General features: G+C 34.9%; 1 long non-coding RNA gene across 1 annotated transcript in view; it reads right to left on the bottom strand.

The window, feature by feature from the left end:
- Positions 1 to 15,009, bottom strand: part of LOC145293095 (uncharacterized) — a 1,048,662-nt gene that overhangs the window by 187,730 nt on the left and 845,923 nt on the right. The window contains exon 5 of the long non-coding RNA XR_013869661.1: positions 7,379 to 7,436. This is a non-coding gene — a long non-coding RNA (uncharacterized LOC145293095). The remainder of the gene's footprint in view (positions 1 to 7,378; positions 7,437 to 15,009) is intronic.

Raw genomic sequence — 15,009 nt, 5'->3', positions numbered from 1 at the left:
TGTCAATTATAGCAAATAAAATAAAAGTCGATCCTCAGAATATGACCAGTATCGATTTTTTAAAAAAGATTTTATGATTCGGAAATCGATGCCTCGTCAAAGAGAAAAATCTTAAAATAGCATGGTTCTTATATTTGAACGCTTAGCATGTGTCTTACAATACCATCCTTGCAAGATATTTTAATATTAGTGCATAGAGCATATATTGTTAACACGTGAGACACTGGTTAGATGACAATACTATTATAGAACGACCGATGCCTGGCGTGATTTTGGACAGGGTTATACAGTTCAGATGTTGGTTAAAAAATTGGATCATACACTTTTATTTTATTTCTCTTATTTAATCTTATTACGTTGAAATAAATATACTCGGTAATTGGCAATATACTACTGATTGGGATTAGTAAATGTAGTGGTAATTTGGGCGGAATAAGAACAATTCAAAAACGTAATTATCACAGGATTAGCTTTCTATTTAAATCAGTATTTAGCTTACGATAATTTAGTCTTGATGCATTAGTGAATGTATCTATTTATCTTAAGCAATTGATGGATCTCATTACTTTTCAACCTAGTATCTTTGTAAATTACATATTTGTTAATATATTCTGATTTGTATAATCTGTTTTCAAGTATGCTTATCTTATATATACGCAAGCACAATATACATACAATGTATATGTATATAAACGCAATGTATATATATACGATATATGTGCACAATGTATATATATACATAATGTACATATATTCAATATGTACATATACACATTATCTACGAATATGTATATGTATATATACGTATATATGCACATATATATGTGTATATATACATAATTATATATAATGTATAAATATACACACAGAAAGATGTAAGATGTGTATGCTCTCACTGAACATCTCTTAGTAACCTTGGTAAAATATGCTTTTGAGAAGATGACGTGGAATAATCGTATGCAAAACACAAGGGCGTGATGATAATTCTAAGTAATCACTGAAACGATCGTACACCGGATCATTATTGGTCGAATTCTGATAATGCTTGTAATAAATAAATAACAGGGTAAACAATTTATTGGTGCACTTCTATTCATTTTCTCTCTAAGTTTTTGTCTCTTTTGATATATATATATATATATATATATATGCATATATATATATAGCCGCACTGATGAGTTGTAATACAACGAAACAGTACTATATAGGGATGACAATTAAAACTCCCCTCTTTGGGTTGAACACTTTGTAAATATATTTGCACCCGACGCGTATTTAAAGCGATTAAGCGAAGCCCACTATGAATTTGTTTGTAAACAAGCTGATGGTTCGAGCACTTTGCGACGGGAGGGTTTGGATTTAATACACACTCTAGGAGAAATATTTATGGCAATGATTCGTAGTGGAATGGTGAGGGCTGCCGACTATCAATGCGACGGTTGTAGGTTCAATCCACAGCTGGGGAAAGGTGTTTGTCTAGCCGCACTGACGATTTGTGATACAACGAAACAGTACTGTATGTGGATGACAATATATATTTCTGTAAAAGTCTGAGGAAGCTACAGACGTCCAAACAAACGGCCGAGTAGGTGAAACAATAATGTAACTTAACAGAAAGATACGGTAATAAAAAAATAAAACGCATATTTGCTCTACAACAGTATTGAGCACTTTCTTCAGTTTTTATTACCATTTCCACTATATATATATATATATATATATATATATATATATATATGCGATAAAAATAACCTGTTAAAATAATCAGAGAGTAATACATCTATATTAATATATAGATTAAATTGAAATAAAGATGATATTCAAATTTTCTTTAAGTTTCTACATGTCTTTCACTATAATCAATAGAAAAGGTAATAAGCTTTTGCAGTGCAAAACATTTGGCAACTGGTTTACAGTAATGCATGAAATCATTTTGTAAGCTATCAAATATTCTTATGAATTAGTTTTTTCTTCCATACACCATTGTTTTCACGTGTCTTCATAATATTTTTTTTTATTTCAATCTAGCTTCAATTTCGGTTGAATAAAATTGATTGTATAAGAAAAAAATATTGTTTTTACTGATATAAAAACTCTTTCAAATTTTGCTGTGCAATTTTTCAATAAATATAATTAAAACAATTTTTATGGAACTTTATTACATCTTTTACAGATTATTTCTATAGCCAATATATATACAGGGTCGTGCAGATAAATTGGGACTAAATTTAACAGCACATATCTTCCGTAATTTCTAACCTATGACTAATTTTTTTTTCAGACAATCTATAAAACCCTTTGCTTTAATATTTCAGATCAAGATCTGGCATACTTCGCTCAAATATGGCGGAATTAGCACGAAGAACGACGATATGTGAAATGAGACGCGCCGGGAACTCTGTTTCGGACATTATTAAGAGCACAGGCTATGCGAAATCGACTGTTTATCGAGTTGTTGCTGCTTTTGATGCCGAGGGTAAGGTTCAGAGAAGTCAACACAGTCCCCGCAGTGATCGAAAGAGAACCAAAACAGTTCTTGCTGGGCTGAAAAGGACGTTGAAGGCAGACCCAAGTCAGTCGATGTCAAAACTGGCACAAAAGCGCAGAGTGAGTCGTAGCACCATCAGCAGGGCAGTCAAGGAAGACCTTGGTATGAAGTCATACGTAAGGAGAGTCCGTAACCTTTTAACTACCCGCGTAAAAGCTCTAAGAGCTGAAAGATGCCCAAAGCTTCTGAACTATCTGAAACACAAAGGAGGACATGTCCGCGTTTTTGTTGACGAGAAAAAGTTCGTTGTTGATGAGGTTGCAAATCGTCAGAACACTCGGGTAATTGCCTACGATCCTTCAGAAGGTCCTCCTGTAATGCAGAGCAAAAATCCCGCCTCTGTGATGGTTTTTGCAGCCGTCGCAAGTGATGGTAAGGTGATGCCTCCTCATTTCATCGAAGCGGGCCTTAAAATCAACACAGCGGAGTACTTGAAAATTCTGAAAGATGTTTTGATGCCTTGGATACGTAGGAACTACGACCCCTTCAAAGTGATGTTCGTTCAAGACTCTGCGCCCGCTCATGGAGCAAAGAAAGTTCAGGATTTCCTGAAGGAGAATCTTCCTTTGATGGTCCCGAAGGATATTTGGCCCAGCAGCTCCCCAGATCTGAATGTTTGTGACTATTGGCTGTTTGGGGTCATTGAGGGAGAGTCTAACGTAACTTTAAATCCAAGTGTCAACTCTCTGAAGGCCGCCATTCGTCGTGCATTTCATAATCTTGACCCCGAGGATATAAAAAGGAGTTGTTAACGGTTTCGCTCGAGAATCTCTCAAATTATTGACGCAAAGGGTGCTCACACCGAATGATTTTGTTCTGTAGACAATAAAGAAGAAATAAATATAAGTTAAAATTACATTTTATCATTATTTGCCTTTGAAAATAGCGAATTTACAAAAAGTTATGTTAGTCCCAATTTAGCTGCACGACCCTGTATATATATATATATATATATATATATATATATATATATATATATTGGAGAGCGCGGAATTCTTCTGTTTTATTACCTTCCTTTTTATCTTCTCAAATCTCCGAATAGTTTTGTTTGTATTTTTATCAAAATTGTATAAGTTGGATCCATAGCATGCTCTTCAATAACATTTATTTAAATGATAACATGCTGCATATATATATATATATATATATATATATATATATATATATATATATATGCATATATATGTGTGTGTGTTTATTTCATAAATGGACACGATCTTATAAACAGTAAACACACACACACACATATATATGTATATATATATATATACATATGTATAATTATCAGTGATAAAGTTACCGCTAAGACAAAATAAAATACAAGATATACTGATGAGCGATACATTACCAGACAATATAAGGCACAATTTTTTTAATGTAACAGTTAACGCATCTAAATTCAGCTTTGTGAGTACAGTGGTCACGAGTTAGAATCATATCATGGTCATCCACGCTTATGGTCCGTAGGTGTCCGCCGATAACTATTTCTGTATGAATATATATTCATATACAGGTTAACCCTTTCCCTACATACACCCCATTATGTCGTAAAGAAACGACTGTCTTTTCTACAATTCAACTATACTTCGGAAAAATGAACTTTCGTCTATACTTTAATTGTCCATCTAAGTTCAATCATGTAAATGTAGCTGCCTGTTTTGTCGCCGTTCACTATTGAGCATAGTTGGATATACCGTGTACAATTGTTTATATAACGGACACTTCTTTACTTTCATTGCTCTAATTTGGTGACCCTCTTTGGTTCATGAATAGTTTTCAAATGTTATCACATTTGAAAAGAACTGTTGCCGTATTGTTTACATCACAAACCGACTAACATGTCACAACTGATATCAAATTCGCTTGAATATATACCGAAATATCACTCATATGCAATATTTATGCATGTAGATATTAACACGTGTATCATTATATTAAATATTAAATCGAATGTTTGATTTCTTTCTTTAAATACAGTGTAGTTGACACTGGTTGTCATTTAAACTGAATTATGCCATTCACAAATTTAGACGCTTAGTAAATTTTTAAAAGGTATTGCGTGATAGATATTTTATGAAAAAAAAATTATTGATTGATGATAACGAATCACTTATATCAGTTATAACTTTTGGAAGTTCTTATCTTTTCAGGTGTTTAGATATTTATTGTGTATACGTGTAAATATTAATGTTCTTTGGATTTGATACTTCCTTCTTTTGATATCGATTGTAATTTCTCATAATATCGCCAAAGAAAAAAAACGAAGTAGATGAGAGATAGTGGGAGAGAACTAAATGTGAATATAAATGAGAAGGTATTAACCTAACGTAAAAAATTGCTAATGAATGTTTATAATTTTTTTCCACTAATTTTGTGGAGCTGGTTTTTATCTGTTATTCATAGTCATAACATCAGACGATGGAGTAAACAGATTAGGAAAAAACTCAGTAGATGCCGTCTTGAGTAGGAACCCTGCAGTGCGAAACAAATAATAATCGAAAAAATATTTGAAACGCAGTAAGAAAAATTGTAAAACGCAATTCTTTGCATGTCGGTACTTCTCCTATAAAGCCGATCATCGGGCAATGGAAAATCCTATATAAAATCCAGGCGTCGTTTTTTTTTATAGTCAAAACCTGCAAAATTTCAACCGCTACTGACTATCACGTGACACACATTAACATTGATCCTGAAGTTGTCTTCCAGCTTCTATAAGCGGTGATCCCCACTTGTAAAAAGTAATTCTGAAAGCCCGTTAAGTAATTTAGATTAAAATATCGAATAAGAAATTAAGGAGAAAGGGACTATTAGGTAGGGTTTACAACAAACGGAGAAAAACGTCTAGAAAAGTAACGAGGGAGAGCGAGAGATAGATAGATAGAGAGAAACAAAGAAAGAAAGAAAGAGAGAGAGAGAAAGAGAGAGGGGGAGAGTTTGGAGGAATACGGGTTTACACATTAGGTCTGGCACCTTACACAACAAAAGGTTTCGTTTAGCTGACTCATACTACAGACATACGCAAGGAATTTTCCCCGGAACAGATTATTATCAAGAGAGGATGTGTTACGTTTGTGTCAAAGAGTGACTAAGCAGAAGCTAATCTTGAATATAACGAATGTGAGAGCTATTTCGTCTTTATTTTTGGATGGATGAGGCTGGATGAAAGTAAAACCTCAGTTACTGAAAATCATCGACGTGCTCTATTTCTTAACAGATTACGAAACAATGTGATTCATAATCTGTTATTAACAAGACCGATAGCCATTAGTCGCGTGCTCTCATATAATTAATTACTGCGTGAATGTAGGATTGACATGAAATTCTTAAAGATAAACTAAAATGTCCGAAAAATGGGCTGAAATGACTTAAATAAATAAAAAGTAAATGACTTAGAATGACTTTTATGAAGTAAAGGATGAATTGAATGACCTTAAGAATAACTTGAATGCTTAAATAATAATTGGAATCTTTCACAAACAACGTGAATGATCTGGGGAATGACTTGAATGGCTTTGAGACTGACTGGTTGTAAAGTGGATGACCATTTTACATTAAATTAATACAGAAAAGTGATCCCCCACTTTATATCACAATAAGTACAGTATACTAAGAACAGATACTACACTTTGATTTTGGCCGAAAGGCAAAGAAAAGGGTATTTATTTGCTCCCCCACCGAGCAAATAAGGAACAAGGCTAATTTTTAATGTGAGGAGTGAAGGGGAAATGGGGTCCAGCTCCCCGGGGAGTAGAGGAGCTGGGTAGTGACAATTGGTATGAAGGGTTGCCCCTACATTGACCAAGGTCTTATATTTGGGGTTGCCCCCACGTATCGTCTTTGCTTGCAGTATCTGCTGGAACAGATACTACACTTAGATCTTGGCCAAAAGGCCAAGAAAATGGTATTTATTTGCTCCCCCAATTATTTATTTGCTCCGAGAAAATTAGGCATGAGGCCGATTTTTAATGTGAGGAGTGAAGGGGAAATGGGGACCAGTTCCCCGGTGAGTAGGGGAACTGGATAGTGACAATTGGTATGAAGGGTTGCCTTTACATTGACCAAGGTTTTATATGTGGGGTTGCCCCCATGTATGGTCTAAGCTTGCAGTATCTGCGGGAATAGATACTACACTTTGATCTTGGCCAAAAGGCAGAGAAAAGTGTATTTATTTAGGAGTGAAGGAGAAATGGGGACCAACTCCCTGGGGAGTAGGGGAACTGGATAGTGACAGTTGGTATGAAGGATTACCTCTTTGCTTGGTCTTTGCTTGCAGTATCTGCCGGAACAGATACTTTAGTTTGATCTTGGTCAAAAGGCCAAGAAAAGGGTATTTATTTGCTCCCCCACCGAGCAAATTAAGCACAAGGCCGATTTTTAATGTGAGGAGTGAAGAGAAAATTGGGACCAACTCCCCGGGGAGTAGGGGAGCTGGACAGTGACAATTGATATGAAGGGTTTTCCCTACATTGACCAAGGTTTTATATGTGGGGTTGCGCCCACATATGGTCTTTGCTTGCAGTGTATGCCAGAACACTTTGATCCCGGCCAAAAGGCCAAGAAAAACTTAAATAGCTAAGAACAGCATCTATTAACAATAGACCTTTGATTTTAACCAAAAAGGCCAAGCACAAAATGTTACGGACAGACCGACTGACAGACGGATAGACGGACAGACGGAGTGACTTATAGAGTCGCTTGGACGCGACTAAAAATGCACGGATTTATTAATATAACAAGAAGTAAACAATGTAAGGTAGGAATTGAAAAAAAAGGAAAGGAAATAAGGAAGTATAAAAGAAAATGAGGAAAAGAAGATTTGAAAGAACTCACAGTGAATGAAGCCTGAGTACGCATCTTCGTGATGCTTTTTGCTTCCAAACATTCCAGTCTGAAAATATAGAAATAGATTAATAAGTTTAAACAGTATCATGGAAAAGTTGTTTTTTAAATACTGTGTTACTCGCTATATTTAAACTTAAAAAATAGCCAAATAATATTATTTCGTGTAAAATGAATCGCATGAATTTATCTAATTTTCTTTACTCAATCGGATCACGAAATATAGATAAGGTTATACATCCTTGTACATTTATAAAGCACGCACAGGTTGAGTATTGTGAATTAGTTGTATAATTAACATAGGAAGTCATTGCTTAGTTATGCGGTGATATATCTGAATAATAATATATGTATCAACAAAATCGTTATACGTTAATGCATAACGTACCGTCAGAAATTGATTACAATATTAACTATGCAGCAAGTTTAACGTAACTCCTGCCGACGTAATTCCCAGAAGAAAATGTTTACATCGGCAGTAAAAATACAAAGATTTATCAAAGTTTCTTTGTATAAAAAATAAATAAAATCGTTCGTTACGTTAGGCAAACAATCAATACAAAAACTGCGTTGTGTTTTGCTATTATTCTATACACATATTCGAATGCTCTATGAGTTTCATTTTTCAATTTGCCATTTATCTTTGTCGATTCTCAGATTCAAAGGACTTATTTGACCGTTTATTTAATGGTATTGTACTTGCAAACATAAAATATCAAGCAAATATTAACGTATTCTATATTATGTTTCTCTTGTTCCGTCTGTCAGTTAGTTCTGTCTTTTTCTCAGAGACTACCGGATATATATATATATATATATATATATATATATATATATATATATATATATATATATATATATATATATAAGGAATTTTGTCTCTGTGTTTGTGTGTCTATGAGTTCGTTGCTTATGGTCTCCAAAACGGCTGGGCCGATATTTTTTATAAATTTGACCCAAATGTACCTTATATGTCTGTGAAAGTTCTAAGATAGGTTTTGTACCAGAATGCCTCAGATAATCATAGAAAATCGATAATGGAAAAAAATCGAAAAAAATATTAAAGATGGAACTGTCCGATTTTGACTAAAGTTACCACTTGTACACAGTTTAACATTACATAACATTTGAGAAGTTATATCATTGTTCAAACAAATGTGTGCGGCGTAATAAAAATAATCTCATTGACAAAATAAGTGCGCGTTTGAAATAAATATTTCTGTTCAGAGCACGATTTAACAATGATACTTAAATTTTGGATTTCATACTTTAATTAAATCATTATATGAAAAAAATCTTTTTAAGTTAACGCAGATTATCTACAGTGCAATGTAAACTACAATGTATACTACAATGTATTGTGGATAAATGCGCATCAGGGAGGCATATATAGCTCCTCATTTAATACTAGTCACCGTCCGGTTCTCTCTACTAATATATATATATATATATATATATATATATATATATATATATATATAGTTTGTTTGTCATACAAACATTATTGATTACATATGTGCATACATGTTTCAGTGGAATCTCAATTCAGAGAGACACACCTCATCTGACCAAAAATGTCGTTTCCTTTTTGTTCTGATAAGGTGGGTCTGAATTGAGATTCTATTTAAACAGGTATGCACTTATGCTACCAATAATGTTTGTATAATAAAAAAAAATAAATGCTTGCTCTGTGCTCCATTGAGCACTCTTTAATAATCACACAGTTTCAATGAATCTACATTCAGGAAACCAAATTATACAACTATCATATATAAACTAAGACTAGACTAACCTACACTGTTCCATCCCCTCTACCTACTTTAACATGCCCGGATATCTCCCACTCTGCCGTAAGGACTCTGACAGACATATGCACGGGCTTGGAGCATATATTCGAAACACCCCCCCCCCCCACTGACTAGAGAAAGAAAACTAGAATCGGACGATCAAGCCTTTATGTGCTTTAGACTTAACATGCAATATAATATTAGTTACTTTTATTTTCTCTACCGCTCTCCCTCAACCCAGGACGTTACCCTGATAAACAAAGTCTCTGACAGCATAGATACAGCACTTTCCCTCGACACTAGCGCACAAGTTCATGTATTTGGTGACTTCAGTGTCCACCACAGTAACTGGCTTGGATTCTCTAATTACACAGACGCAGCTAGTACCACAACACATAGCTTCTCTATATCTCATTCCCTATTACAGACGGTTACGTTTCCAACCCGTTTCCATGACCAGCAAGAGCAACACGCATTACTCTTACATCTGTCTCTGACCACAGTTCCTGGTTATTGTGTTACAAACGGCCACAGCCCACTTGGAAATGATGATCATGTAGTGATAATAGTTAAAATCACCCTAAACTCTAGAGCCAAAATGGAAGAGCCATTGCTCAAAACAACGAGATATTATAAAAAGGCCGACTGGGAAGCAATCAGGGATCTCATTAGAGACGCCACATGGCGAAATATCTTTTCACTTCCTGCTGAACAATGCGCAAATGAGACTACTGAATAGTTAAAAATATCAATTGAAGCACATGTCCCCACGCGGAAATTTTATAGCAAGCCCCACTCTCCCCAATGGTTTATTTCCACATGTGCAGCTGCCATCGCGCAAAGGCAGCACGCGTACCACAGATTTAACCCACATAAGTCCAGTTCAAACAGACAGAAGTATATAGAAGCCAGAAGTAACTGTAAGAAAGAAATAGCGACAGCTAAGAGAGAATTTACTGCCCCCCCCCAAAAAAAACGCATCGAAGCTCAGAAATAAGGAACCCGTGAGTTCTGGAAAATCTACAACAGTGTAGTAAATAATGGTCAATCAACAATTCCCCCCACTATCCAAACATCATGAAGTTGTTTGCTCAGCAACCGACAAGGCTAACATGCTTGCCAGTCAGTTTGCCTCCAACTCCACACTAGACTCTGCTAACCACCCTATCCCAGACTTTCCTTTGCGGACGGACGCCACACTTGACGATCTGAAAATCTCCCCTTCTCAGGTTCATGCCATTATAAAACATCTTGACACTGCAAAAGCATGTGGACCTGATCTCATCCCGGCTGTGCTATTAAAAAAGTGCTCCGCTGAAGTAGCTCCAATCCTCTCCAAACTTTACAACAAATACCTTAATGAATCTTGCTTTCCTGCCTGCTGGAAAACCGCTTCTGTGGTACCAGTTTTCAAGAATTCTGGCGAAAGAACTAACCCAGCAAATTATCGCCCCATTATCCTCCTCCCACTTTTTGCCAAAATATTTGAGTCCATAATTAACCAAGCTCTATCCATCACCTTACATGCTAAACTTCTTACCGAACAACAATATGGATTTAGGCAAGCCCGTTCCACAACAGACATTCTAACTGTAATCTCTGAGCGTATATACCATTCACTTGACAAAGCAGGGGAGGGTAGAGCGGTATCTCTAGATATATCTAAGGCTTTTACATGGTATGGCATGAAGGTCTTCTTAGGAAAATCAGATCATACGGTATCACTGGTAGAATACTTAACATAATTAAATCCTTCTTAGATAAGAGAAAAATCCAGGTTGTTCTCGATGGCCGTACAGCTCAACAATATGATATAAATGCGGGAGTGCCTCAGGGGTTTATCCTTGGACCTCTATTATTCCTAATATTCATAAATTACCTCCCTGACAAAATTGTCTGTGAGATGAGTGTATATGCTGATGACGCCACGCTCTATAACAGACACGACAGGAAGACAAATGAACACATATCTAAAGAAATGGCAGAAATACTAGAGGATGACCTCCAATCTGTAGTGGAATTGGGACAAAAATGGATGGTCACATCCAATGCTGCCAAGACTAAACTTGTTTCCTTCAATAACTACAAGAAACCTTCTCTACCACAAATAGAAATGGCCAAAGACTCTTTACCTGAAAGCACATCTTTTAAACTCCTCGGCCTAACGTTCACAGGAAACATGAGTTGGAACAATTACATTGAGATCATTGCCAGGACCGCTGCGAAAAAGGTACTGACCTCCGAAAGTATCCTGTACTTCTATAAGACCACCATTCGCCCATGTATGGAGTATTGCTGTCATATTTGGGCCGGTGCATCTGCTACTAGGCTCTCAGTCCTAGACAAGGTTCAAAAGAAAGTCGCCAACCAAATAGGTCCTGAACTATCATCCAAACTTCAGTCTCTGACCCATCGACGCAGTGTAACATCCCTCTACCTGTTCTACAAGTAATTTAAGGGTGTATGTTCCAACGAGCTGCAAGCATTTGTACCCTCTCGACGTAAATACCCCCGACAAACCCGACAAGCAGCTAAATCCCACCCCTTCACAGTAGAGATCCCTAGATGTTAGAGATCCTTCTACTCCAGTAGTTTCTTCCCCAGAACCGCTAGACTTTGGAAATCCCTGCCAGATTCCTGCTTCCCCAACTGTACTGACATGCAAAAGTTCAACTGTAACGTGAACCGACATCTTGCTACCCAACTCCCCACCTAGTACCCCTGTAGCCTGTGTCCCTAATAGTCGACCCCTATATCAAAGTGGCAATGTGGCTTGCTTGGGGTGAAAATGTAATATATATATATACATATATATATATATATATATATATATATATATATAATTATACAGGGTGACCACAAAAAAAAACCCAGGGGACATTCAATTGTTTTTCTGAGCCAGAGTATGTCAACAGAGAAAAAAGGCCAAAGACCCTAGTGTTTCGATGTGATGTTTTGAATATAATAAACTAGTTATGACCAAAGTTTCATTTCATTCGGACAAAACACTAAGAAACGGGGCCTAATTAGAGTTGGGCCCGTTTTTTTTGGGTCACCCTATATCTATCTCTCTCTCTCTCTCTATATATATATATATGTATATATATATATATATATATATATATATATATATATATATTAGACTACCCGTGACCCGTTGGGTCAGTATGTTATATTAGCTATGGAATTCATGTATGAGCGTGACACTTGTGACGTAAAGAAATCGTTGTTTTTTTTGACATAACAGAAACATTTCTATGAAAGTATGTTAAAATGAAAAAAGAATATAGATAGATTTCTATGAGTCGTTCTGTTTATTATAATTGATTATTTTTGAAAAAAAATAATAGTTACTGAATTATAAGTGGTTGGCCATACTTATAGGTAAATGTGCACTTATAGTTAAATTCAAATTTTGATACATCTGCTTTTTTTTACATTGTTCATTTCTGTATTACGTTTAAGTTATTTTAAACCTGACTCTTCCCATGTTAAATAATACTTTCGAAATAATAACGTTAATATTTCAACGTCCCAATTGTTCTTTTGTTTTTTGTTTATTTTAAACCCCCACCTTCCCATGTTAAATAATAATTTCGAAATAATAACGTTAATATTTCAACGTCCCAATTGTTATTTTGTTTTTTGTTTATTTTAAACCCCACCCTTCCCATGTTAAATAATAATTTCGAAATAATAACGTTAATATTTCAACGTCCCAATTTTCTTTTGTTTTGTTTTTCGCGTTTATTTTATCCAAATAAACAATTGTTAATACTGTCTATTTTTTTTTTACATCGTTCATTTCTGTATTACGTTTAAGTTATTTAAAAAAAACCCTCTTCCCATGTTAAATAATAATTTCGAAATAATAACGTTAATATTTCAGTGCGTAGGTTAAAATCTGCAAAAGAAGCGATTTGTGTTTATTTGTTTGTTATGGGTTAATGTTTATGCGCGCATGCGCAACCGGATGTCGTAAACCGGAAATGGGTTAGATACATCGTTACAAGGTCATTTGAGTTTTATAATTATATATAGATATATATATATATATTTGTTTGTGTGTGTGTGTGTGTGTGTCTGTGTGTGTGTGTGTGTCTGTGTGTGTGTGTGATTTTCACCGATCGCTTGTAAGGATGACTGTGTCTTGAGTCCGGCGGATTGTAAGAATCACCGCTCTGTATACACGTGAAGGTCTGCAACAAAATTTCTCTTCGCTCTGATACAGTGAATGGAAGATATTTAAATGCAACGTTAGCTTTGGTTATACTTGGGCGAATATCATCATCTATGTGTCTCCGGCTTTCAAGATGGTTCCATGAATTGAGATCTTTGGCACAGTATATAGCTTTCTCGGTAGTCAATCTGCCTTTAGCGAGTTACAAGCAAAGAGACCCAACGATGCCCTGGATTGAATGAGTAACAACATTTTTCAATTTAATCGATTGTCAGATCTAGTCGGGGACCCCTGCGGTGCACCGGAAGGAAGCTTCATATGACTCGTAGCAGTGAGTTAGAAAAAACTCAACTTTGATTATATATATATATATATATATATATATATATATTAATATATATATATATATATATATATTAATATATATATATATATATATATATATATATATATATATATATATATAAGGGACTGTGTCCGTGTGTGTCTGTGTGTGTGAGTTCGTTTCGTATAAGCTCCTAAACGGCTGGGCCGATTTTTTTTTTAATATCACAGAAATGTACTTTATGTGCCTGGCAGTGTTCTTTGATAGGTTTTGTATCTGACTGTACAGAGCCTTACATCACAAGTGCATTGTAGACGTTTTATTATCGCACAAGTCGATAAACTGACAGTAGGTTCTTTGAAATAACTGGGGTGCATTCGAAATTAATGATTCTGTTTAGAGCACAATTGAAGCATGATACTTTGCATTTTCATTTCAAACTTTAATTCAAGCTATTGTATATAAAAATGATTTTATAAAGTACACCGTATGTTCTCTACAATGTAATGTAAACTACAATGTATCGTGGACTAATTCATCACGGGAAGGCATGTGATGCTTTCTACTTGCAATGCGGTGGGTCCGCAACCACTACAAGAGGAAATTATTCGCTTTGATTAGAAAATAGGCGATTCTACCGATCACGATGACAAAAAATATGGGAGAGTTAACCATTCGTTTATCCTCATTATATATATATATATATATATATATATATATATATATATATATATATATATGGAGAGAGAGAGAGAGAGAGAGAGAGAGAAATAAAAATGGTACAAACCGATGAGTTATGTGTTCATCAACGTTTCGTCTTTATTTCGAAATAAAGACGAAACGTTGATGAACACATAACTCGGTTTGTTCCTTTTTATTTCTCTACTTCCTTTATTCTCATCATCTATTAGTTACGGGCAAATGAATGCCGATGCTCAAAATATATAAACAGACTCCTCCCTTTACTTAAAAATTAACCAAAAATCAGGAAATTAACCAATTTTAATGAAATTTTCAGTATTTATCAAATAATGATCGCGAGACATAATGAACTCATGATCTTTATTTAAATCTTAGTGGAAATGTATTATTTTGTTTAAACAAAAAATACCTTTACTAAACTTATGGTTTTCAGAAGTAAATAAAAAACACAAGAATTTATTTTTGTTTTTTTACATAAATAAAGCATCTTAATTTGTAACAATAAAAACATAAAATAATCATTACAGGAACATTACGAAAAAAGACTCTAAAGTCCATATCTATGAATTCGATATAGCTCGAAGAAAAATGAATTTCTCGAACTACTGATATTACCATTGAATTAAGC

This window comes from Euprymna scolopes, chromosome 2, assembly GCF_053919585.1.
Source record: "Euprymna scolopes isolate OS-2025 chromosome 2, ASM5391958v1, whole genome shotgun sequence".
Lineage (NCBI taxonomy): Eukaryota > Metazoa > Mollusca > Cephalopoda > Sepiida > Sepiolidae > Euprymna > Euprymna scolopes.
This window is presented reverse-complemented; position numbering and strand designations above follow the sequence as displayed.